At 43.0% G+C, this 24,688-nt stretch overlaps 1 pseudogene; it reads left to right on the top strand.

The window, feature by feature from the left end:
- Nucleotides 1-311: 311 nt before the first annotated feature.
- On the top strand, nt 312-2,842 carry LOC110206705 (glycine--tRNA ligase-like; annotated as a pseudogene).
- The last annotated feature ends 21,846 nt before the right edge of the window (nt 2,843-24,688 follow it).

The following is a 24,688-nucleotide window of genomic DNA, read 5'->3' as shown; positions in this document are numbered from 1 at the left end:
GAATCCACAAGTGCTGCACCTATTTAATCTGTCAGAACTGCTGACACATGCTTTGATACATGCTTTGACACTTTCTCTCCCCATTCTACGAGCCCCTCTGCACCTTCAGATTCATGCCTACCTGCTGCCTACTGCTGGTGCTGCTGGCCCTGAGGTGAGTGCAGACCCTGGCCTGACCCCCAAACCCTGAGCTACAGGATCTACTCCCACCAGCCTTTCCTCCTCCTCCTGTGAGGCCTCTTGGTGCTGGCTGCAGCACGGATGGAACTCAGGCCCAGGCTGAGGCTGAGCTGGGCCCTTTCTAACAGGCCATGCAGCAACAGGGGATCTGGTGAGGAAGCAAAAGAAGACAAAGTCCCCCAGGTAGATATCTACACAGCTGTAGCTGAGCTCAACACACAGAAGAGGATTTTGGAGGCCAAGAAGTTGGCCTTGCAGCCCAAAGATGACATCATTGACCGAGTTAATATGGAAGACACCCTCAAACGGAGGTTCTTCTATGACCAAGTCTTTGCAATTTATGGAGGGGTCCCACTGCATCCTGGGCCATCTCCAGTTGTCCTGATCTATATCTGGCCACTGGACCCAGATGGCTCTGGAGGAGAAAGTGAGGCTGGCGACTTTGCCTAGCCCTCCCTCATTTAAATCCAATTCACTTGCATGTCATGGCATCGCCTCCCTGATGTCATGGTCTTCTTTAAGAACAGACAAACAACGACAACAACATTGGCCTATATAACCAGGGTCCTGTGGTGTGCACCCTGAAGAATAATGTCATCTAGGAAAATATTATCCATATTCAGAGAAAGAACTATGGAGTCTGAATGCAGATTGAAGCATACTGTTTGCTCTCTTTTGATGTTTTTTCTTTCTCATGGTTTTTCCTTTTTAATCTGATTCTCCTTTCACAACATGACTAATGTGGAGATACATTTAATATGATTGCACACGTATAGACTATATCACATTGCTTGCTGGCTTGGGGCAGGGGGAGGGGAGGGAGGGAGAGAGGAAAAAAAACTATTATGTCATCCAGCTCTGTCAGTAGCACCTTATCCACGAAGAGCAGATGCTGGAGAATGACTGTCCTATGCTTACCCTAGAACCTGTTCTCAAAAGATCTGGCCATGTCGACAAATTTGCTGACTTTATGGTGAAAATGTGAGAAGTGGAGAAAGTTCTCATGCTGATTATCTCTTGAAAGCTCACTTGCAGAAAGTAATGTCTGATGAGAAATGGTTGACTGAGAAAAAAATCTGACATGGAAAGTGTCTTGATCCAATTAGGCAACTATGGACAGAAAGAACTTACAGACCTCTTTGTGACTATGTTTAAGTCTCCCATGACTGGAAATGACAGGTCCCTTCCAGCGTCATTTAGCTTAATGTTCAAAACCTTCCCTGGGCCTGGAGGGAACATGGCTGATTACTTGAGACCAGAAACTGCCCAGCGAATCTTCCTCAGTTTCAAATGTCTTTTGGAATTCAAACAGGAAAAGTTGCCTTTTGCTGCTGCCTAGATTAGAAATTCCTTCTTGAATGAGATCTCTCAAGATGTCCCCTAGATCAGGCCCGAGTACTTTGAGATTGAGTACTTTGCTGCCCCTAATGAAAAATACCACCCTAAGTTTAACAACATGGGGGACCTCACATCAACTTGTATTCAGCAAGATCCCAGGTCAGTGGTCAGTCAGTGCACAAGATGAGCCTTGGGGATGTGGTGGAACAGGGTGTGATGTGTGTGTTGGGTTATTTCCTTGGCAGAATCTACCTCTACCTCACCAAAGTCAGGGTCTCCCCAGAGAAGCTTTGCTTCTGGTAGCGTATAGACAATGAGATGGCCCATTCCACAGTCAGGATGCAAAGTCTACGATGTCATATGGCTGGATTGAGATTATTGGATGTGCGATGGCTCCTGGTATGACCCCTCCTGTTGTTCAAGAGCCACCAAAGTCCTCCTTGTGGCAGAGAAAATGCTCAGGGATCCCAGAACAGTTAATGTGGTTGAGTTTGAATCAAGCAAGACAATTATTGGCAAGGCCTATAAGAAGGATGCCAGGTTGGTAATGGATTACTCAGCTGCCTGTGATGAGTGCTACATTACAGAGATGGAGAATCTGCTCAATGAGAAGGGGAAATTCACAATTGAAACTGAAGGGAAAACATTCCAGTGGACAAGGGACAGAGTCAACATGCAGAAATTCTGGAAGACACTCCATGTTGAAGAGGTCACTCCAAAAGCCACTGAACCCTCCTTTGGTCTGAATAGGATCACATGTATGGTATTTGAGTGCATGGTCTGTGTCAGAGAGGAACAGAGAACATTTTTCAGCTTTCCTGCCATAGTCTCTCCACCTAAATGTTCTGTCCTGCCATTGAGCCAGAAGCAGGAGTTTGTGCCATTTGTTAAAGAGTTATCTGAAGCCCTGACCAGAAATGGGGTATTTCACAAGGTAGATGACTCTTCTGGCTCCTTTGGTAAGTGCTATGCCAGGACAGATGAGATTGGGGTCATGTTTGGGATCACCATTGACTTTGATACCATACACAAGACTCCTTATGTGGCCATAGTGAGAAACCAGAACTCAATACTCCAGATCCATGCTGATATCACTGATCTCCCCAAGGTAATCTACAATTCGGTCACTGGCACCATAACTTCCTATGTGGAAGCCACATGCCCTCTGTTTTAGGGGCAGGAGACTGGCAAGAAGGAGAGGATTAAAGACTCAAACAGCATCTTCTTTGGTGTGGACATATTGCTCACATCAGTAACCAACAAACTTGCATCATGTAACTCTGTACTAGAATGGGACTGTGGTCTCACTCCCAGATGCAAATGATGATTAAAGTTAAAGATGGGCACAGATGAGGTGGCCTTTGTTTGCTTGTGTTTAAACCTTACTTCTGGGAGATGCCTGCAAAGGCCATGAATTCAGTGTGGCCCAACCCAAAAAGTCTCCCTTTGGTTGTAGGAAAAAAAGTTGAAGGTGTACGGGGTGAGGGAGATAGCCAACTTGGGGTCTGACTTCAGGGACTAGGGGGTTATGTTAAATGTAGAGCTTAATTTGTACATCAAACAAGTGTCTCATCTTTATTTATAAAAACCGTCCAAATTATTGGAAAACTGTTTCCCCAAGAGAGTCTTTGAGCCTTTGGGCAAACAGTGTGACTCCTCCAGGTGCTGCCCCTGGTGCCCACCTGGGAACAGGCTGCTTGTTCCTGCCTTTCTCCCCAAAGGCCTTGTCTGCCCCTCCAGACCTCCATCTCAGGGAAACTGTCTTCAACCAAGTTGCCGCTCTGCCCCTTTTCTGGGAGTCAGAAGGATGGCTCCAGAGGCAGGATAGTGTGACCAGGCAGTAACTGAGGTGGGGAGGTTGGGGTGAGCATAATTCCCAAGCTACTGGGCTCATTTGCCAGATTCCTGGTATAGTTTACCTGGCTCTTCTCTAGCCTAATCTGTGTGGCCTGTGCATGAACAGAAGTGAATATTCCTCTGTCTCCTGCCCCACCCGCTGCTCTCCCACTGTCAGAGATGGCCTTCTGCCTCACTACTTTCTTCCTTTGTCAGTCCAGCAATTTCTGGCCTAGCTTGGGGAATAACTTTCTTCTATTTATCTTCCTCACAAGTTTTCTGCATGATTTTATCACTTGATTCTACTCTCTGGGGCAGTTAGAGATGTGATTCTTCCCTATGGCATGACCACTGGGGATCATAAGGGCTTTGTTTCTGGTATTTTTGATCTTGTGTTTAAGAGATTCGTTTCTCGTTTAAGTTTCCCCGACTGTATAACCTCCAGGACATAAACGTGAGGCCTTGGGAAAATTCCCCTGGTTTCTCTGGCCATTGGCCTTTCTCCCCTATAAAATCAGGGGCTCAGACTAGATGACCCCCAAGGTCCCTTACAGCTCTGAAGTTCTGTGATTATGGTTTGGTTAATGCTTATGATCTTAGACTGGCTCTTGAAACTTCTCTGGCAAGATATCTCTGATGGTTTTGGGAACTTGGCTCTCCAGTGTTTCCTGAGTCATGCACTAAATCTCAGTAATAAGGAGACAGATCTCCAAAGGTCTGAGTTTTCATTTAGAGGGAACTGCCCTTGACCCACACCTATTGGGAGACAAGCTTTACTGGGAGTCCCTTCTTCATTTGGAAAAGCTGAGACCAGGAGCCTCAGGCTGTGTGTATGTGTGTGTGTGTGTGTGTGTGTGTGTGTGTGTGTGTGTGTGTGTGTGTGACTGTTGTTTAGGAATTGTCACAGGCTTATAATTGGAGAGAATGTTTACTACTCTGGACTCCACTGCTTTGGGAGAGAAGTATGATGACACCCCTTGACTTTTCATAGGCAAGGTCAACAGGCCTGGTCTCAGTCAGCTGCCAAGCTTGGGTTCTGCCTTCTCTGCCCTCATCCCTTCTTTGTAACCTTGGAGGGTGGGGGCCTGGAGGGGGCTGCCTGTTAGTTGATGGTCATAGGTCTGTACAGCAGGACTTAAGGACTTAGAGTTAGCCTCATTGTGCTTGGACCCCGGCCACTAAATGTTGGCTGTGTTGTAAGCTGAGAAGTAGGGGGTGTTTCTGTAACTTCCTACCCCAACTTACACATTTGTCATTCAGGCCAAATTTGTATTGTGAAGTCACAATTTTTTTGACTTGCTCAATGGGCTTTGAATACTGCCCAAATTGCCTTTTAAATTACTTGTATGAATGTCTCAAACCATGGGTCGGGCTAAACAGAGGCTGGCAATGTGTCTTGATTATGTTCCTGAGGCTTTTACTGCTCAAACGACGAGAAAAAGAGCTACTTTCCCCTGGTTTCAGGGGATATGATGAAGACTAGGAACAATACAAGTGATTCTACTCTTCACAACCTGACTCGAATCAGGCAGGGACGTGGTCCAGCCTGGCCTGTACCAGGACTTAACTAAGGTATAGTGGGCCAAGTTTTTACAACAGGTAAGATTTCTGTTTTTGGTTTTGGGGTTTTTTTTGGGGGGGATGGGGGTTAGATGGGCCGGTATCTTATTTAAATAAAGCAAGGAAATAAAATAATTTTCTCCTACAAGATGAAACATCCTTAAATAATTGTGTGTCTCAGAATACCTTGGCTAATGTTAGGCACTCTCAGAGGTTTCTTCTTTGATCTTTGTGAAAGGAATTTTAAAAATCTTTATGGAATAAAGAATTAAAATAGATCCATGCATACTTTCCCCCTTACCAACCTCTAACTTAGAGTTTCCTGAGGCTTACCATCTCTCTATCCATAAGACTATTTGCTCTTTCTGGGTGGCAGAATGAGTGTCTTTGCTTTGGAAAAAGTGTAACTTGGTAACTTAAACCAATATGTGAATGGAATTAAACTGAGTTATACTAGAGGAAGGATCATTTAAAATTGTTTATCAAGGAGCTCCCCTAAATCTTCATTCTTTTGCAAAAGAGCCCCTTCTTCATTTGGAAAAACTAAGACCAGAAGCCTCAGGCTGTCTTTGCCAACCGCCCAGGATGGGTAGGGGAGTGGGAGGGGGCTCTTGTTTAAGAATTGTCACCACACCTCCCCCATCCATAGTGTTCTCAGCTTCCATCTCTTGAAGAGGCACTCCAGGGAAATCAGCTAACCACATCTGGCTCTCTTTGGTGTTTGTATTTTTAAATTACCTGATAAAGGAAGTCACCTTTCCTAATCTGTGGTCCCAGTAATAATTTTTCTTAAAGTTTGCAAAATCAGCTCTAAAAGTGTTTTGAGCTCAAGCCACAGCAGGAAGCTTCACCAAGCAGCATTTTGATGTGTGAGGAACTGAAGAAGAGAAAAGAGTTTTTAGCAAGAAGGTAGACCATTGACCTTAGCCCAGGTTTTCAGAAAAGCTGAATGTTACTGGTCTTGTTTCTGTATGACTCAACATTGAGATGAATGTGATACCCTAATACACCTTGAACATTTCTCTCAAAAAAAAAAAGAAAAGAAAAGATAACATGGTTCAATGTCCTTATTTTATAAATGAGGAAACTGAGGCCCAGAGCAGTTAAATGTCTTATTGTTGATTTTTAGGGGTTTAGGGGTGCTGGGACCCCAAAATAGTGATGTGTGGGTCCTGCCTGAATGAATTTGACCCAAGCCTTCTTTTAGCCAAAGACAAGGTTTATTAAGTATGTGGGGTGTTTTTTATGAACCCCCTTGTAATAATCAGAGACTTTTCTTAAGAAAGGCAAAAACAAGTTTTATTGCTTTCTCATGAGAAAGGACACACCCTGTGTCGCTTAAGATGGCGCCAGCAAGGGAGTGTGTGTGTGGTATAACTCAAAGCAAGTTTATATAGACCCTAATGGAGGAAACTCCTGCCCACCCACTGCCTCTTCTTCCCACTGGCTGGACTTCAGAGCTCACAGTCTAAGCGATGAAACTTCTCCCTAGCACCAAGGACAAAAAGGGCTCAAAACAAGGAATGGTTTGCTTCAACAACTAGGGAGGGGGCCTGAGGAGGGATAGAATCTGGGTGAACAGGATGTGGTTCTGTCACCTGATCTACTCGTGACACTCTGCTTTCTCAGTGAGGCAGCTTCTGAGAAATATAGGGTGGGGTCAGCTTTTATCCTACACTGAGGGGGCTTCACTATTTCAGCATTCCTCTCATTAAGGATCCACCATATTGGCCAGACTTCTAAGAAATCTGAACATTTGTGATGCTCATATTGACAAGTGGGCTAGATTGATTCTGAGCCATGGGCCAGATTGAATCTCAGCCATTGGCCAGATTTTAAGAATCTGAGCACCTTAACGGAGACAAGAACAGATCTTATATACAGAAAAACTGGGAGGGATCTAGGAGTGGCCAAGTAGTTTGGGGTGACTGGATAAGGGGTCTGGGAGAAGGGGTCTAGTGAGGATCTTGATGGGAGTGGTCAGTAAGCTGGGGTGACTGTGAGGTAACAGAATGCCAGGTGAAGCCAGCGACCTAGAGCACTTGGCCACGGGAGACTGAGATCTAGATAGGATCAAGGAGTGGAGGACTAGGATGGGGCCTGGTGCAGACAATGAAAGGGCAGTCAATTAACTGAGAAGGGCTGATTGCCTCAGGCAAATGCCAGGAACCTGGGTGACCTGGGAAAGTCCAGGGCTTTTCCTTTTTGGTGCCCAGATCCCATCCCCATCATTATCCAAGTCCATATTTAAGTAAGTTGTAGAACCAGATGGAATCCAGGTTCATTAACTCCAAACTCAGTGCACTGAACCTCCTTGCTCAGGTGGTGGTCAGAAACCTTTCTGGTACCTTAAAGACTTACAAGTCTGAGTGATGGGGTGATGGGACCTGGACCCTGAATTTTCCCATATATTTCAGCAACCTAGTCCCTGGCATTTCACCCAAGGCACCTGGCCTATCCCAGCCCTTTCACTATGGTTCTCCCACCACTTGACTCTTTTCATTGTCTCTGTACCTGGCCCACCCCAGACTGCTTACCACTCCTTAATCGCATCAAGATTTTTTCACTGACCCCTTTTCCCTTTCTCTGTATAAAAGCATCAATCTCACCCCCCATTAAGTTGCAGATTCACTAGGAACTCTGCCTGCTCCTATGGGTGTTACAATACTCCAAGGAATCTGCCCACCATGCTGGTGTTACAAATAAACCTTGCAATTTGACTGAAAAAAGACTTGAGTGGTTGAACTCTTTTGAAGCAGATTCCCCCCTGTACCCTTATATTTCAGGGTTCCCAGCACCCAAAACTGCAACACTAGGGTAGGGGTGGGGAACCTCCAGCCTTGGGGCCACATATGGCCCTCTAGGTCCTCAAGTGAGGCCCTTTGACTGAATCCAAGTTGAATTCACCCCTGTCCTAGGGAGACAGGTGGATTGAAGGGCTATGAGGGAATCATGCCATCTTGGAGTTGGAAGGACCCTCCGAGGTGATTAGATCCAACCCTGCCTGAGACTTAAATCTCTTCTATGAATGGACAACCAGCCTCCACTTGAAGACTTGCAGAGGTAGGAAGCTTACAACCATTCAAGACAGCTCATCCATTATGGACGATGCTAATGATTATGAGAGTGTTCTTTAATCAGAGAGGAGATCTGGAAAGCTATAGCTTCTACTATCTGCAAACCCGGGGACCAAATCTAATCCTTCTTCTACATGAACAGGATGACTCCAGGAAATGACACCAGTCAGATACAGTCTCCCTGTGGGTTTCTGGTTTGGGTTCTTCCTCCCCTTTCTTTTTTCTCCTCCCCTCTTCCCTCTCCCCTTCCTCCCCCTCCCATTCTTGGGATCCTGGGAATCCTGGGATGCTCCCATAACATTCCAGTTCTTTGGCTCTGTTGGACTTGACATGTACACCACCCTCCTTCTTCCTCTTAGGTTTCTAGGCTGAGAGGTGATGGTGCCAGCTGCCTCCAGCTCACAGTTGCAACAGCATGAATCAGAAGGAATGACCTGATGGAATGAATGAATGAGGAAACAGTTATTAAGCACTTACTATGTACCAGGGACTGTGCTAAACACTGGGAATATAAATACAAGCAAGAAAGACCAAGTGTCCTTAACATACTTATGCTCTAATAGAGGGATGCTTCTTGAGGGGCGAGAGGAAGGAACTATGCATAGCAGAGGATATGTAGTGACATGGCTTGGAGATGTTTGGGAAATGTCATGGTAGACCCAGGACTGGGTAGGTTAAGGTGAAAGATCAGAGACCAAGTCCCAGGATCAGAGTTCTAGTAGGAGGAGGCTGGAATATCACAGGGTCAATCAGTCAATGAATAAGCATTTATTTATTAATGCTTGCACATTATATGTGCAGGCAATGTGCTAGGTGCTAGGAACAGAAATACAAATTCTGAAACAATGTCTATTCTCTTGACATCCAAGATGGTACCACTGGCAAAGAGGCAAAAGAGAAAGCAAACTATCTCCATAGCAGCCAGTACCTTGCACACAGTAGGGGTTTCATAAATGTTTGTTGAGTTGAACTGCTCCTTCTATTCGCCTACTTTACTTGCTGCCATACTGGACCTGCCTGCTCTGGTTAGCCTCCCTCTTGAACACCCCAACTTTGAACTCCTACACATACATATTCCCCCTTTCTTCCTGATTCTCTCCTGATGAACCTTTGCTTAGCTCAGTAGAAAGAGCGCCATGATTACCCTTGGGCTCACTCATCTATCCTGATTGCCTGATCACCTATTTTTTGCTTTGCCTGAGTGATGGAATCCTAATAAAGCTGACCCCAGCCCCAATATTCTAACTTCCTTATGGGCCCCACTGAGTGGGAGGCATGTCCTGATTTAACCACACGATCTGGCTGTAACCACACCACAGGCCCCTAGACTCAATATAGCCACTGCCCAATATCCTAACTTCCTCACATAGGCCTCACCGCTCACTAGAACAACAGGTGTCCATGAACTCATATTTCTCACAGAACAGCAGGCACATCCGTGTGATGTGATCCCAGCTATTGCCTCTAGCTAGCCACTGCCCCCAGACCCATTCCTCATATTTCTCAATGAAATAGCAGATTTGTCCATGCATTCAACCATAACAATACCCATCTAGTTTCAGACAAGACCACAATACTCAGCCAATCAGAAAGCAGTACCATCATGATGCCTGAGCAGGATATGGACCCCAAAACAATAGAAGGGATTTTCCCTAAGTAGGCACCTATGCAATAATAGCAAAAGATATCTTTTAGGTGAACTTATGATGTAGAGAGGTTTATTATAGTATTATCATACATTACATCTCCCCCCCATGGGTTTTTCTGTGTACATCATGGCTAATTGCATGCACAGTTCTACCGAGGCTGGGACCCCTCCCTTATTACCTAATCCCTTAACAAACCCCTCCTGCCTTTTTAATATTCATAATTTCTGTTACGTAATTACATCTTTACCCTATAAAAATCTGTCTTGCTTTTGCTAAAGTTGCTGGTTCCTCTTGGAACTTAGCCTACTTCGTGAGAGGCGTCAATCTCAAATGCCTATACTTGGATTAGAGGCGGTCTGAGCCTGAATTTTTGAGATGGTTCTGCCACAACACATCATGAAATAGCAACACGAAGATGAGAAGAGCAGAACTAGGATTTGGACCTTAGGGCTTCTTACTCAAAACCCAGGGCTTTTTCAACCACATCACCCTGACTAAAGCCCTTCATATTTGCAAGACTTCACCTACTCCCCCAGCTTCAGATGAACCAGCCAGAGCTCACAACCACTAGCTAGGGAAATCGTCACTTGTATTCAGAGTCATAATTAGGAATCCTTGAAGCTAGATGAATTCATTTGAGGTGGAGTAGTGGCATAGAAGACAGCTCATTCATATAAAGAAGAGAGGTGCCCTCTGCCCTCCAGAAAGTCCAGTCTATGCCTTCAGTGACATGGTTAATGGTTCCTAAGCTCTTCAAGCCTGAGCCCAAGGAGGAGGTAGCAGATGGGTGGATTCTGAGGGTGGTAGGACAGATCGAGACAAAAAAGACTGGCTGAGATACATAGTGATTGGCAATGGAAGATCATTAGATACTAATCATGGGAACTTAAAATGCCTGAACTCAAAGGGACTATAGAGTTCATCTGTTTGAATCGCTCTCATTTTACAGATAGGAAAAGGAATCTCAGAGAAGGAAAGTGGTCTGCCCAAGGTCACACAGTAAACCAGTCTTGCCTCTCTCACGCCAGCCCCTTTTCCCTCACACCGTGAGAGTAACTGAGGTTCCTAAATAGATCAGTGAAGCACTTTTCAAAGCTTCCAGTTCTAGAGTGGTTCTCCACCAGATTCACCCTTTCTGCTACCTCTTCCCCCACCACACACACACACACACACACACACACACACACGGCCACATCATTGGCACAGTTCTTGCATTAATGCTCTACTCGTGCAAAGAATAGCTGGCCAGAGGCAGAGAGAAATGCAGCACAGCTGGAAACACCAACCTCTCCCTGGCATGGGGACTCAGATGCGTGTATGGCTGCCGGTCAGCAGCCCACATAGGGGATGTGTTCAAAGACCCACCTCATCCAGGCCCTTTGGCCAGGACTATCCTGTTTCCTGTGGTGTGTTCTCCCAATCTCAGCCCAGGGCCAATTTTTAAATGTTTCAAGCAATGAAACTTCCTCTGGGGAGGTCATTGCAGAGGCCTGTTAGATTTGGGTGCCAGGGGACTGTTTCCTGAGCTCTGGCATCAGCAACGCAGGGAATTTAGACATAGGAAGGGAGGTAAAGGCCAGGGGAAAACTGCAGGGGAAGAGACCAGGTCTCTGTGGGGCCGTCAATGACTCCTGAACTTCTGTTGATCCCTAAGAGCCAGGGAATTAGTACATTCCAATTTAGAGACCATCAAATGTTAGCTCTAGGATGTCCCTGAGAATACAAAGCATAGAATGTAAGATCTGAGATAGACTTTCAAGATCACTTAGCCCATCATCTCTGTTTTATAATGGTGAGGGGGTAGTGTCTTGTCTAAAGTTACAAGCTAGTTATTAGTAGAATTGGGAGTCAGACTCAGGTCTCCTGGGTCTTTGCTTAGACTTCTCTCTATTGCATCCTGCTTTAATAGTGGAGGAGAAAGGATGGCTAGGACTAGAAGGAGGGAAGTAACTATCGTGTGACTCTCATGAGACTAAAGGTACCTCTGGGAATTGAAGGCATGAGAGATCAGGAAAAAAGAAAAAACAAAGGAAGGAGAAAACATTCATTTATGTTCCATTTTTTTTTTAAATTTTTAGGCAGTTGGAGTTAAGTGACTTGCCCAGGGTCACAGAGCTAGAGTGTCAAGTATGTGGTCTAGAGGCTGGATTTGAACTCAGGCCCTCCTGACTTCAGGGCCAGTGCTCTATCTACTGCACCACCTACCTGCCCAGAGAAAACATTCATTTATTCAGTAAGCATTTGTTAAGTGCCTACCACATGCCAGGCCCTGTGTCAGACCTTGGGAATACAAAGACAAAAACAAAACAACATCTGTCCTTAAGGATTTTATATTCTATTTGGGAGTGGGGATATAACATGTACATAGAAAATGAATATAAAAATAGGAAAATTAACTTCAGGAGGGAGGGCAATACAAGTGAAGGGATTCAGCCAGGAGAGAGAGAAAAGGTATCTGCTTATCGGGTAATGGGAAGCAGCTTCTCTTGTCTCTTCCGTGATGGGGCCAGCCTTTAGCAAAATTGTAAGGATTTTCTCTAACGCCTCACATTTCACACTTCCCTTCCTGTGCTCTTTACTTTCCACGGGTACCCAGTGGCCCTTTTTGCTCCCTCCTGTTACTCAGAATGCCACGCAGAGGCTCCAGGAAGCAAGCAAGGAGACTGGGAAGAATCCCTTCTACCTAGGGTCTTCTTCTCCTGCTCTATACTTATTCTTTCCCAGTCCCTCACATTGTTGAGTGTGATGCCTTTTGTCTCCCCTCCCCCACCCTACTACAACCAATCTAGCCCCAGGCTAGATGCCACTCTTCCCTTAACAGCTCTCCTGAAGGCAGAGGTCAGATTTGCCTAAAGGGCCACCCTAAGATCTCCCCAGAATTGTAGTCCCAATATTTCCAGCTGACTGCTGGACATCCACCGGGATGACCCTTTGAAACTTCAAATGCACGCCTAAAAAGAGATTCATCTTCTTTTCTTTTAGTCCTGGTACTTCTCTGAACTTTTCTATGTCCTGCAATGACACCATCATGGAGTCGTCATTGATTCTTCCTCTCCTGTGCCACCCATGCCAAATCTTATTGCTTCTACCTCTACGATCGATATCTCCCGCTCCCGCCCAACCCCTCCATTTCCATGGACACCACTCTGTTTCAGGACCTTATTTTTTCTCGCCTAGACTGTTAGAAGATTCCCCTAACTGGCAGGTCTTCCTGCCTATACTTTACCTCTTCTCAAATTTGTCTTTCACACCATGACTTAAGTAATCTTCCTAATGCACCACTACAGTAATGTCACTCTCCGTTCTGTGGTTCCCTATTGCCTAAGTGACTGATGTTGGCATTCAGAGCTCTCTACACTCTGCCTCCAATGTACCCCTTCAGCCTTATCTCACATGATTCCTCTTCACATATTCTAGTCCACCTGTATAATTCTCTGTCACCTGTGCTTGTTCTCCATTATCCCATCTCCATGTCTTTGCTAATGTCACTTCCCAAGCCCGGAAGGACTCCCTGCTGACCCCTATCTCCATCTCTTGTAGTCTCTTTCTTCAAGGCTTGATGTAGTTGTCACCTTCTCCGTGAAGCCTTCCTTGGTTCCCCTTTCTCTCCTAATCCTGAGCTGAGAGTTATCTCTCCTTCTTCATACTTTTCATAGTATTTTCCTTGGAAATTAGTCTTACCCTTTCCTCATTCTCTCTTGTATAATACTTATTGATGCACGTGAACGTGCCCTCTCCCCACTGCCCACAATTTGATTGTAAACTATTTGAGAGCAGAGCCTATGTCATAACTACCTTTGTATGGCCAATATAGCGATGTGTGTGTATGTGTGTGTGTGTGTCTCTATGTGATTGTCCTTGTAGGTTTTGTGTGTTCTCATGGGTCTGTCTAGATGTGGCTAGAGCCTCTGCCACCGACCTTTCTCTAAGGAGACTTTGTTTCTTGCCAGCAGGGGAAGCAGGAGGTTGGGGGCAGAGGCTGACCACTCTATTCTCCTCAGAGAAAGAGTACAAGGCTAGAATTATATCTATCTTCCCCTGAAACATTACAAGTCTGTACAATTTTTATGTTCAAGCTGAGTTCCTGATTGCTACCTCTTACACAGGAAGGAGTGCCTCAAGGCTTGGCTCCCTCCCCATCAAAGGCCAGTTCCATGATGAACATATCTAGTAAACAGCAAACATATTGTTTATTCAAACCGATAGTAAACATGAATCAGAGAAGTTACACATGAGATACGTCTATCTCACACCTATCAAACTGGCTAAAATAATAGAAGTGGAAAATGACAAATGTTGGAGGGGATATGGAAAAATTGGGACACTAATTCATTGTTGGTGAAACTGTGAACTGATTCAACCATTTCAGAGAGTAATCTGGAATTATGCCCAAAGAGTTATAAAACTGTATATACCCTTTGACCCAGCAATACCACTCTTAAGTCTGTTTCCCAAGGTGAACAGGAAAAAAGGAAAAGGACCTATATGTTCTAAAATACTTATAGCAGCTTTCTTTGTGGCGGCAAAGAATTGGAAATTGAGAGGATGCCCATCAATTGGGAAATGTCTGAATAAATTGTGTTACTTGATTTTGATGGAATACTACTGTGATATGAGAAATGATGAGTGGGTTGATTTAATTTTTAAATAATATTTTATTCCCCCCCAATTACATTTAGAGACAATTTTTAGCATTCATTATTTAAAACTTTGAGTTTCACATTTTCTCCTCCCCCTTCTTCTTGAGATGGTAAGCAATTTGATATAGGTTGTACATGCGCACTCATGCAAAACATATTTCCATATTAGGGCATGTCATGAAAGAAGATACAAACCAAAAGAAAAAAACATGAAAAAAAGAAGGTTAAAAATAGTATTCTTTATCTGGAACTATGCCCAAAGGGCTACAAAAATGTGCATACCCTTTGATCCAGCTATAGCACTTCTAGGGCTATATCCCAAAGAGATCAAACAAATGGGAAAAGGACCCACATGTACAAAAATATTCATAGCAGCTCTTTTTGTGGTGGCAAAGAATTGGAAATTGAGAGGATGCCCATCAATTGGGGAATGGCTGAGCAAGTTGTGGTATATGAATGTAATGGAATGCTATTGTTCTATAAGAAATGATGAACAGGCTGACTTCAGAAAAACCTGGGAAGACTTATATGGTCTGATGCTGAGTGAAGTGAGCAGAACCAAGAGGACTTTGTATACAATAGCAGCCACGTTATGCAATGACTAAGAATGTTAAACTGAACCCTTCTCAGCATTACGAGGATCTAAGACATCTCCAGAGGCCTCAGGATGGAAAATGCTGTCCACATCCAAAGAAAGAACTATGGAAGTCGAATCGCTCTCACTTAATTTTACCTTAAGTTGAATTTTGTTTCATCTTTCTGATGGTTCCTCCTATTGGTTTCAATTTTTACTTACAACTTCACTAATGTGAAAATATGTTTAATGGGTATGTAAATGTAAAGCCTATGTCAGATTGTGCGCCATCTTGGGGAGGGTGGAGGGGGGAGAAAAAAGGGGAAAAAATTTTCAACTCAAAAGCATATGGAAAAAAAAATTAAAAAAATAAAATAAAATAAAATAGTATTCTTTGATCTGTAATCAGACTCTCATTTCTTTCTCTGGAGGTGGATATAATTTTTCATGATGAGTCCTTTAGAATTATCTTGGATCATTGTATTGCTGAGAATAGCTAAGTCATTCATAGTTGATTATCATACCATATTGCTGTTACAGCGCATAATGTTCTCCTGGTTCTGTTCACTTCACTTTGTATCAGTTCGTGTAAGCCTTTTCAGGTTTTTCTGAAATCAGCTGCTTGTCATTTGAGCAGGTTGATTTTAGAAAAACATAGAAAGACTTGCATGAGATAATGAAGAGTGAAATGAATGTTGTATATAGTAACAACAATGTTGTTCAAAGAGTGACTGTAAATGACTAAGCTATTCTGAGTAATATGAATATTCAAATCAACTACAAAGGACCTAGGAAGGAAGATGCTATCCCCCTCAAACTGAAAATGGAAGTATGTATTGTGTGGTTTCATACACACACACACACAAATATATATACATATTATATATATGTATATATGTCAAATGTTGGTCTTCTCTAGTATGGGATTGGGAGAGAGAGAAGGAGACAGCTTGGAACTCAAAATATCACAAAAAAAATTTTTTTAAAGAAGTTATACAGATGAAAATATACCAGAAAATACCAAGTAAATGAGCTCTTTCAGTAGGAGTAAGATACCTCAGCCCAACTAAGCAAGATTTCCTGATCTCACCTGGGAGGGAAATTCCTCGAAGTCTCCAGCATAACAAGCTGGGGATAGGAACATGATCTTGGTTTCTTCCTAGCGTCTTTCTCTCCATTCAGGAATCTGAAGAGAATCTGGAAGCATATATCTTCTTTTTTGAAACTGGAAACCAGAGGACCAGGATCTCTCTCCTCCCTTCATGTAGGCATGGAACATCAGCTAAGCAGTCTCCACCAATGAGGAGAGTCTTATGCAAATGAATTCTGAGCTTCAGGTCACACCAGCATCAAGCATGGTGCCTTACAAATAGTAAATGCTTAATAAATATTTATCAAATTTAATTAAATGTTAGGAAGATAAGTTATCATAGTATAATGGAAGGAATATTGTACATGGAGTCAAAAGCCCTTGGTTGGAGTCTTGTCTGCTCTTAGCTGTGTAAATTTAAGCAAGTCACATCTTTTCTGGGACCTTTAGTTTCCACAAAATTTCTGTAAGATGAGGATAATAATATTTGCACTATCCATGTCACAGAGATTTTGTAGAGAAAATATTTTGTTTGCTTTTAAGTCCTATAGAAATATATATTACTATTAATTCTAATAAAAATAATAACAAATTATCAGGAATTCCCATACTAAAAATACAAACCCTAAAACATCCTTGAGAATTGAACCAATAAACCACTGGAACCAGAGCATGATCACAGACTAAACTATTGCCCACAATTACCCAGACATAACATTGGCACCCTTCCTCTTAAAATTTAAGAGCTATATTTCCAATAGATGGTATTATGTCAAATATTCATAATTTTCCACCTATGTAGAGTAAAAGGTTCTCAAAATGTAAAGACTTAACAGAAAAAATCAAAACCATATGAAGATGAAGTACACATCTTCCCTATTAACCTGTTGGCTTACTGGAATTGCCCCAAAAAGGGTTTTTATGAGCACTCAGGAGATGAATTTATATCCCAAAACTTTCATTCAGTTACGAAGAGGAATCATCTTATCCACCTTTGCAACAGTCTTCTAAACGTTGTATAAAAGAAAAATAGCAGGACAGTGACCTGTTCTAGAACTTAAATCCATCAAGTATAAGATGAAAAAAAAAAGAGGAAACAAGGATTTATAAAGTACCTGCTCTATGCCAGGCACTGTGCCGAATGCTTTACAAATGTTATTTCATTTGCTCTTCACAACAGCTCTGGGTGGTAGATGCTATTATCCCTTTTTTATAGTTGAGGGAGATAGAGGTTAAATGACCTGTTTAGTGTCACATAACTAGTAAGGATCCAACACTGGGTTTGAACTCCGGTCTCCTGTCTCTAAGCCTAATATTGAATCCACTGTTACCTAGCTGCCTCTGTTAATGAAAATAATGACAACCCCCTCAAAGCCCAATCCATGGAGTAGGAGAGTGTAGGAGAAAGAATAGTAAAATAAGGGAATGTACAACAGCAACTTTGTGAGCCCTGAGGCTGTTACAATAGCTATGAAAGCCTGACAGGAGTCCTGAAACATCAACCAGGGACGGTTTGGCAGTACCAGTGATTGGGGTGACACCTTAGCCAGGATGATCAAACTGCTCCTATGACTAAAAAATAGACAGGATTGGTGTTACGGAGTGGGCCTACTTGAACTATCATGATGGTCAGTTTGACATAAGAGAGTAAGAAAGGAAAGGGAAGGAAAGGAAAGAAAGATTTATTAAGCTCCTACTGTGTGCCAGGCACACAGTAGATATATGCTTTATAAATATTTTCTTTCATTTGATTCTCACGACAACTTTACAAGGCAAGTGCTATCATTGGAAAACTGAGGCAGATAGGTCCTACAGTTACTATCCAAGGCTGGATTTGAACTCAGGTCTTCCTGATTCCAGGCCCATCGCTCTATCCACTGTGGTAAGTCAATTGCAAGTCATGTCATCATCTCCCTGATGTCATGGTCCTCTTCGAGGATGAAGGTCAAACACAAAAATAAGGAGTAGCTTATTATCAAGTAAAGTGATTGTTGAACAAGCTGCCCCAATATACATGTGTGCACTGACACATACACACACATATGTATATTTATACACATATACATATATATGATTGTGTTTTATGCATATATACATGTGTATAAGAGTATGGATACCAGTAAGTACGAATATTTAGTAAAATTTGGGCAAAGCCAAAATACAAGGGAACGCAAAACCCCAAGTTTGGGTGGAACCAAAACAACCTGGGTATGGGCACCCGAAACAATGACCTGGAGGAACCCAAAATTCCTTGAAGCCACCTCTAGTATTCCTAGAGAGTTATTGAAGTCAGGATGACATTCAGGATGCAAACAATCTTTGGTCATATAAAGTAAAGTTCAAGCAATATTAATAAATGAAAAATAAGAATCCACAACTTCCTTATCCAAAAGTGGAAAAAGAACTGATAGACATTCTTAGATACCTGAGAAATGGATAAAAAAAATCTGCCAAAATAATCTCAGAAAAAGCAGACGTGACTTCACTGTGTAACAGTATAGACTGATAACAGGTGTACACCATTGGATTTGTTAATTGTAACTGAATATGGCTTACCTCTGGATGGAGCCTATGAAGTGACAGAGCAGAATCCAAAGCTTCTCCTTGGGTAACATTCACATGACCTCAGTCATCAGTATGTTTATAAAAAGGCATCAAATAAACAGTTGTCATGGTGACTTGTTTATAGAAATGAAAGTGTCTAGGATGGCACTTCAGGACCAAATCATTGCCATGAGAAACTAGAGAAAGGCTAACTTTATGAGGCCAGTTCTGTGATTGATCAATGAAGATTACACAAGGACTGTGCATAGCATCATTTAGGCTTTAAGAGTTTAGCATCCTATATCAGATTAATTGGCATCTTGGGAAGGGGGTGAGGAGGGATAGAGGGAGAAAAAAAAATTTGGAACTCAAAATCTTATAAAAGTGAATGCTGAAAATTATCTTTATATGTAATTGGAAAAAATAAAATACTATTAGGTAGAGAGGAAAGAGTTTAGCACCTACTGAATACCTAAGGGGACGTCTCCTTGGCTAGAATTATAAATCAGAATTCTGCTTGTCATCTTCCATGAATTTACAGACCATAAATCCTCATGGCACACAGACCTAAAAACCGCCTAGAGAATCCAACCAATAGACTGTACTAGAATTAGACCATTATCACAGCTTGATCTGCTGCCTACAACTGCTCAGATCAAACACTGAGTCATAAAAACTTAAGAACTGACATTTTAAATAGATTTCACTACCCCCAAAACTCATACATTCAAAGCTTCTTGGAATGAAAAGGTTTCAAACTACAGGGACCTGGCTGAGGAGATCGGAATCACTTGGGAACAGTATGAGATGCCTATCCTCCTATTGTCCTGTCTGTTACTGGAACCGGATTGAGAATCCTTTCAGTGAGCCCATAGAGGATGATTTTAGGTCCAAAAACTTTCGCTCAACTATAAAAAATAGTTCTTTATCTACCTGTACAAGACCCTGTAGGACACTGAATATAAAGGAATAGTAACAGGAAGGTGACATATACCTGTACAATTTTTATCTGACCTCAACTGAAAAAGAAAGAAGAATGAGGTGATGTCACATCTTGGGATAGAAATCCCATTCCAAGATATTATTCATCTGACTGACTCCTGGCCAACAACCATCTCAGCCTGGCCCTTGCCACATGGCACATGTGCTACTTTGCCTCAAGAGAAAGACCCTTAATAGCTTCCCTTTGCCTCCTCTCAACCCAACTCCTCACTCCTCTTATTTAAATATGACGTCCCTCTTCAACTTTTCTACCATTTTCCCTGACATGTGCTTACTCAACCATCCTAAATTAACAAGGTGCCACCCAGGGGGCTGTATCATAGATCTCCTCTTTAACCACAAAAATCTCTTTGGAGCTGACAAATGCCTTCCTACAACAATCATGCTCAAATATAATTTCCACTTCACAGTACAGGAAGGGTCATTTCTTCATGGGGTCACCCTCTCTAGACCAGTGCCTTTGTTCTGGATTCATGTGGTCTTCTCTCTCCATTCACTTCAGTCCAATAAAACAGTCTACTATGCATTTCACTTTGTAGGGGCTTCTCAGTCACTTGTCATCCAGGATACTTAAGCACTGATGGATTCATAATTTCCTCAGGGTGTATACTCCCTCTAGTTATAGATTGCAACCTCTCCCTGTGGAATTCTTGTCTGAATCTTTCCACAAATCATCCATAGAAGATCTATCTAATAACTCAAACCCTTCATTTGGTTTTGTTAATGTTAACACTTGGGATCCCCACCCATCTGTTGTCTCTCGCTTTTGCTATGTGAGCAACCCATTTTCTTTTAGAGCTAAACATGTCATAGAATCATAGATTTATAGGAGGTGGGACTCTTGAGCTCATTATAATCCAATCTCCTCATTTTACAGTTGAGGAAAGTGAGGCCCAGGGAAGTTATATAATTGTCTAGGGTCACAAATTAGTAAGTGGCAGAGGCAGACTTTGTACCCACATCTTCTGACTCCAAATCCAGCACCCTTTCCATGCTGTCTTGAGGATGTGTTAAAAATTCTTGTGCATATGCTATGCCTACTTATATTCACCATGCATTTTTTCCTGCCCGTGGGGGCAATTCAATTTTCACTTCTTCTTCTTCTTCTTCTTCTTCTTCTTCTCTTCTTCTTCTTTCTTCTTCTTCTTTTTTTGGGGGGGGGCAATTGGGGTTAAGTGACTTGCCCAAGGTTAGACAGCTAGTAAGTGTCAAGTGTTTGGTCTGAGGCCGGATTTGAACTCAGGTCCTCCTGACTTCAGGGCTGGTACTCTATCCACTGTGCCATCTAGCTGCCCCAACAACTCAATTTTTCTTAGATCATTGTGTTATTTAGTGGATTGAGCCTCAGACTAGGATCAGGGAAACTGGATTTTAATCCCTGCTTGGGTCATGGGTTAATCATTGTACCTCTTTGGGCCTCAGTTTCCTCATCTATAAAATGAAGAAGTTGGACTTGAGACTTGATGATATTTATGGTATTTTCTAGCTCCAAATCTATGTTTCTAGGGGCAGCTAGGTGGCACAGTGAATAGAACTGGCCCTGGAGTCAGGAGGACTTGAGTTCAAATCCAGCCTCTGATGTTTACTAGCTATGTAACCATGGCAAGTCACTTAACCCTGATTGCCTACCCTCCCCCCTCCAAAAAAATCTATGTTTCTATAACCTAGGAAATAGCCAATGAACCCATTTTCCTGAAATATTAATAACAGATATCCAATAAATCGCAATCCATGTCCCTCTCTCATCTAATGTACCAGGTCAGATGTTGGGGCCCTCCCCAAAAGGGTAACATTCTCTTTGGCTCCCTATTGCCCCATCTAGCACATACTCTGGAAAATCTATTAGTACAGTTTGTGAATAGCTCATATCTAGGTTTTTACAAATGTGAGTCTTCAGTTCTCATATAAACACTTAAGGTAACAAATGTATATCATGTAGAGAGAATTTCTTTTATTTCACCCCCCACAGAAAATGTAGAAGATAAAAAGACTAACAGGAAACCATAAAAGATACAGAAAACACAAAAAACATTCACAGTAGCACACAAGCCATGTTTCCCCTCCCCCCTTCCCCCCTTTGTCCCTCCCTTCCTCCCCACCGCTTTTTGAAAGAAATTATATTGGGATGTCCAATGTGGCAAAACTGTGACTCTCCAGTAAAATCCCTGTCTTTCACAGGATCCTCCATCATTCTGCACAACCCTCCCCTCCCCTTCCTCTACCCCAGACTTGCAGCACCATTCTGTTAGAGGGTAAACAAACTATGGGGCTCCTGGAAATGCCATCCACTTTGTCTAAGTAACACATGGTAATATGGAGGTGCAAAGTACATATCTTCTGCTCACCTGCTGTGGCTTTACATGCCTTATTATTACTTCCCAGCTGCTGGAGCCAGACCTTTCTTCTATCTCCAAGAGACATAGGAATTCTTTTTCTCTCTCAAGAAGGTCAGATCTTTGAATTCTTGAACTTGGGGTTATCTCAAGGCAACCCCAAAGTTTGTGCTGATTAAGGAATTCTCTCTCTACTAGAAGGCTATATTATGAACTCATACTACTGGAAAATTCCCTCCCTCCCTTGCCTCCTCAGGAGGCAAGGATTCAGGAATTGAATTGAACATTGTCTTTGGACTCCCCTCTTGGGCCACACAGACAAGCACACACAGCTTCTCTGTGCTACTCTATGATATTCCACCTCCTCACACCTCCATCCCTTGGGCTGAGAGAGTCCACTCTGAAGAGCTTTCCTTGTGCTACATGGCAAGAAAGCTACAGGCAACTGCATCTAGCTCCCCTGTGTTTCTCCAGGATTCTCCATCACTCTACCAGCAGCTGCATCTCTCTGGCCAAGAAAGTGTGTTCTTGGGAACTCTCTTCTTGTGATTTGTCGACAAGCAGTTACAGTTTCCATGTGCTTTTCCCCAAGGTAACCTTAATGGTTCAGATATAGGGGAAGGAGAAATTTTCCCCTCACTCACCTCCAAAAGAAAGATTCTAGCAAAAAGGTGTCAAGAGCAATCTTACTTACATGGCATCCTTTCTACAGTGAGTCCTGGTTAATCAAAGCATCTTGGGGGCAGCCTCAAGTTGCCCAAATTTGATCAGTAGTTTTCTTTTGTCCTTTTAATAAGATGCCAACGGGCATGTACATGTTGGGCTCTTTATCAAATGTTTACTGACCTATAGCCCCATAAATCAATCAATAAGCATTTATTAAGCTCCTACTATGTGCCAGGCACTGTACACATGCTCCTGGGGATGGATACAAAGACAAAAGTTGCTGCCCTCAAGGAACTTACACTGTATTGGAGGAGACAACATGTACTTAAATAAGTATATACAAAATACATACAAAGTAGATGAAAGACAGTCTTGGAAGACAAGGGTCTAGCAGCTGGTGAGCCTCTAAAAAAGACCTTGTATGAAAGGTGGAGCTTGAACTCAGGCTTGAAGGAAGCCAGAAATTTCAAGAGGTAAAAGTGAGGAGGGATAGCATCCCAGAGAGCGAGGACAGTCAGTGCAAAGGTACGAAGATGGAGGATTAAGCCAGATGACCCAGGCGATGAAGCACTGGGCTTGGAGTCAGGAGAACCTGAGTTCAAATTCTGCCTCCTATGCTTGATCTTTGGCCAATTAATTAACTAGTCTGGGCCTCAGTGTCCTCATCTGTAAAATGAATATGTTTGACTTGATGATCTCTAAAGTCTCTTCCAGCTCTAAATCTATGATTCTATAATTCTAGGTATCACGTGTGAGGAACAGTGAGTAGTGGGTCAGTATGGCTGCACCAACCACCAAGCTGAACACTTCAAGGAAACTCACTTGATAAGTCCTCACATTTGAGCTGCACCAGCAGTCAGTCCTGTGGAGGACAGCAGGAGGAGGGGGGTGCCTTCACCAAGATCCCTCACTGCATCCTGGGCCATCTTCAATTGTCCTGATCTATATCTGGCCACTGGACCCAGATGGCTCAGGAGGAGAAATCGAGGCTAGTGACTTTGCACAGCCTTCCCTCGCTCAAACCCAATCCCACTCACATATCATAGTATCACCTCCCTGATGTCCTGGTCCTCTTTGAGAATGAAGGACATACAACAAACCACACAATTCTTTCCTCCCCTTCTCTGAGCAGAGTGACCAAGGTCACACTGTTTGCAGACTTCAGGCTTCCCTGCCAGCCCTATCAAAGCCACCAAAGGATTCTTCCTGCCCAAGAGCTTCTAGTGCTCCCCATACACACCTCTCAGGCACCTCTAGGACCAGACTAAGCTTTCCTGCTCCCAGGCCACCTAGAGATTTGGGGCTATTCGTGTCATAGTTAAATACAGTGTGGGTTGCACAGCAGAACAAATTCCATGGTCTCAGAGTCAATACTTCATTCTTCTCTCTCCCTGTGGCCTTTTCCTCTGATTGGTTGATTCCTACCTGTACCTCCATTTTAAGGAGAAAGCCCACTTTTCTCCAGGCTATACTCCTGACTCTCTAGACATCTTCTGCCCATCCCCACCCTCTTTTCAGATCTTTTTTATATATTGTCTTTCCCTATTAGAATGTAAGCACTCCAAGGGCAGCTAGGTAGAGCAGTGGATAGAGCTCTAGCCTTGGAGTCAGGAGGACCTGAGTTCAAATTCGGCCTCAGACACTTGACACTTATTAGCTGTGTGACCCTGGGCAATTCACTTAATCCCATTGCCTAGGAAAAAACAAAAACAAACAAAAAAGAATGCAAGGCACTTCAGGCATTGTTTTTCTTTTTACTTGTATTTATATTTCCAGCACTTAGCACAATGCTTGCCACATAGTAAACACTCAATAAGTCTTGCTATTTACATGTTGACTTCCATTAAAGGGATGACTCACTACTTCTCAAAGTACCTCGTTCTGCTATTGGACAGATCTCACTGCCAAGTTCTTCCTACTGAGCTAAAATCTGTCCCTCCCCGTAACTTCCCTCTTTGGTCCTAGTTCTGCCCTCTGAGGCTAAGCAGAACAAATCTGATCTTTCTTGCACCTGATAGATCAGAGATCTGATGATGGCTATCATGTCTTCTCTAAGTCTTCTCCTAGCTAAACATCTCCAGTTCCTTCAACTATTGGATTGATCAAAGAGCAAGAAGAGACAGAAAGATCCCATCAGTGCTCTCCAAATAGATTGAAGATACTCTTGGGATTTGTGTTATGTCAGAATAAAAAGTAGAA

This window comes from Phascolarctos cinereus, unplaced genomic scaffold, assembly GCF_003287225.1.
Source record: "Phascolarctos cinereus isolate Bilbo 61053 unplaced genomic scaffold, phaCin_HiC Scaffold_2;HRSCAF=192, whole genome shotgun sequence".
Classification (NCBI taxonomy): domain Eukaryota; kingdom Metazoa; phylum Chordata; class Mammalia; order Diprotodontia; family Phascolarctidae; genus Phascolarctos; species Phascolarctos cinereus.
The sequence above is the reverse complement of the archived record's forward strand: the minus strand, read 5'-3'. Positions and strand labels throughout refer to the sequence as shown.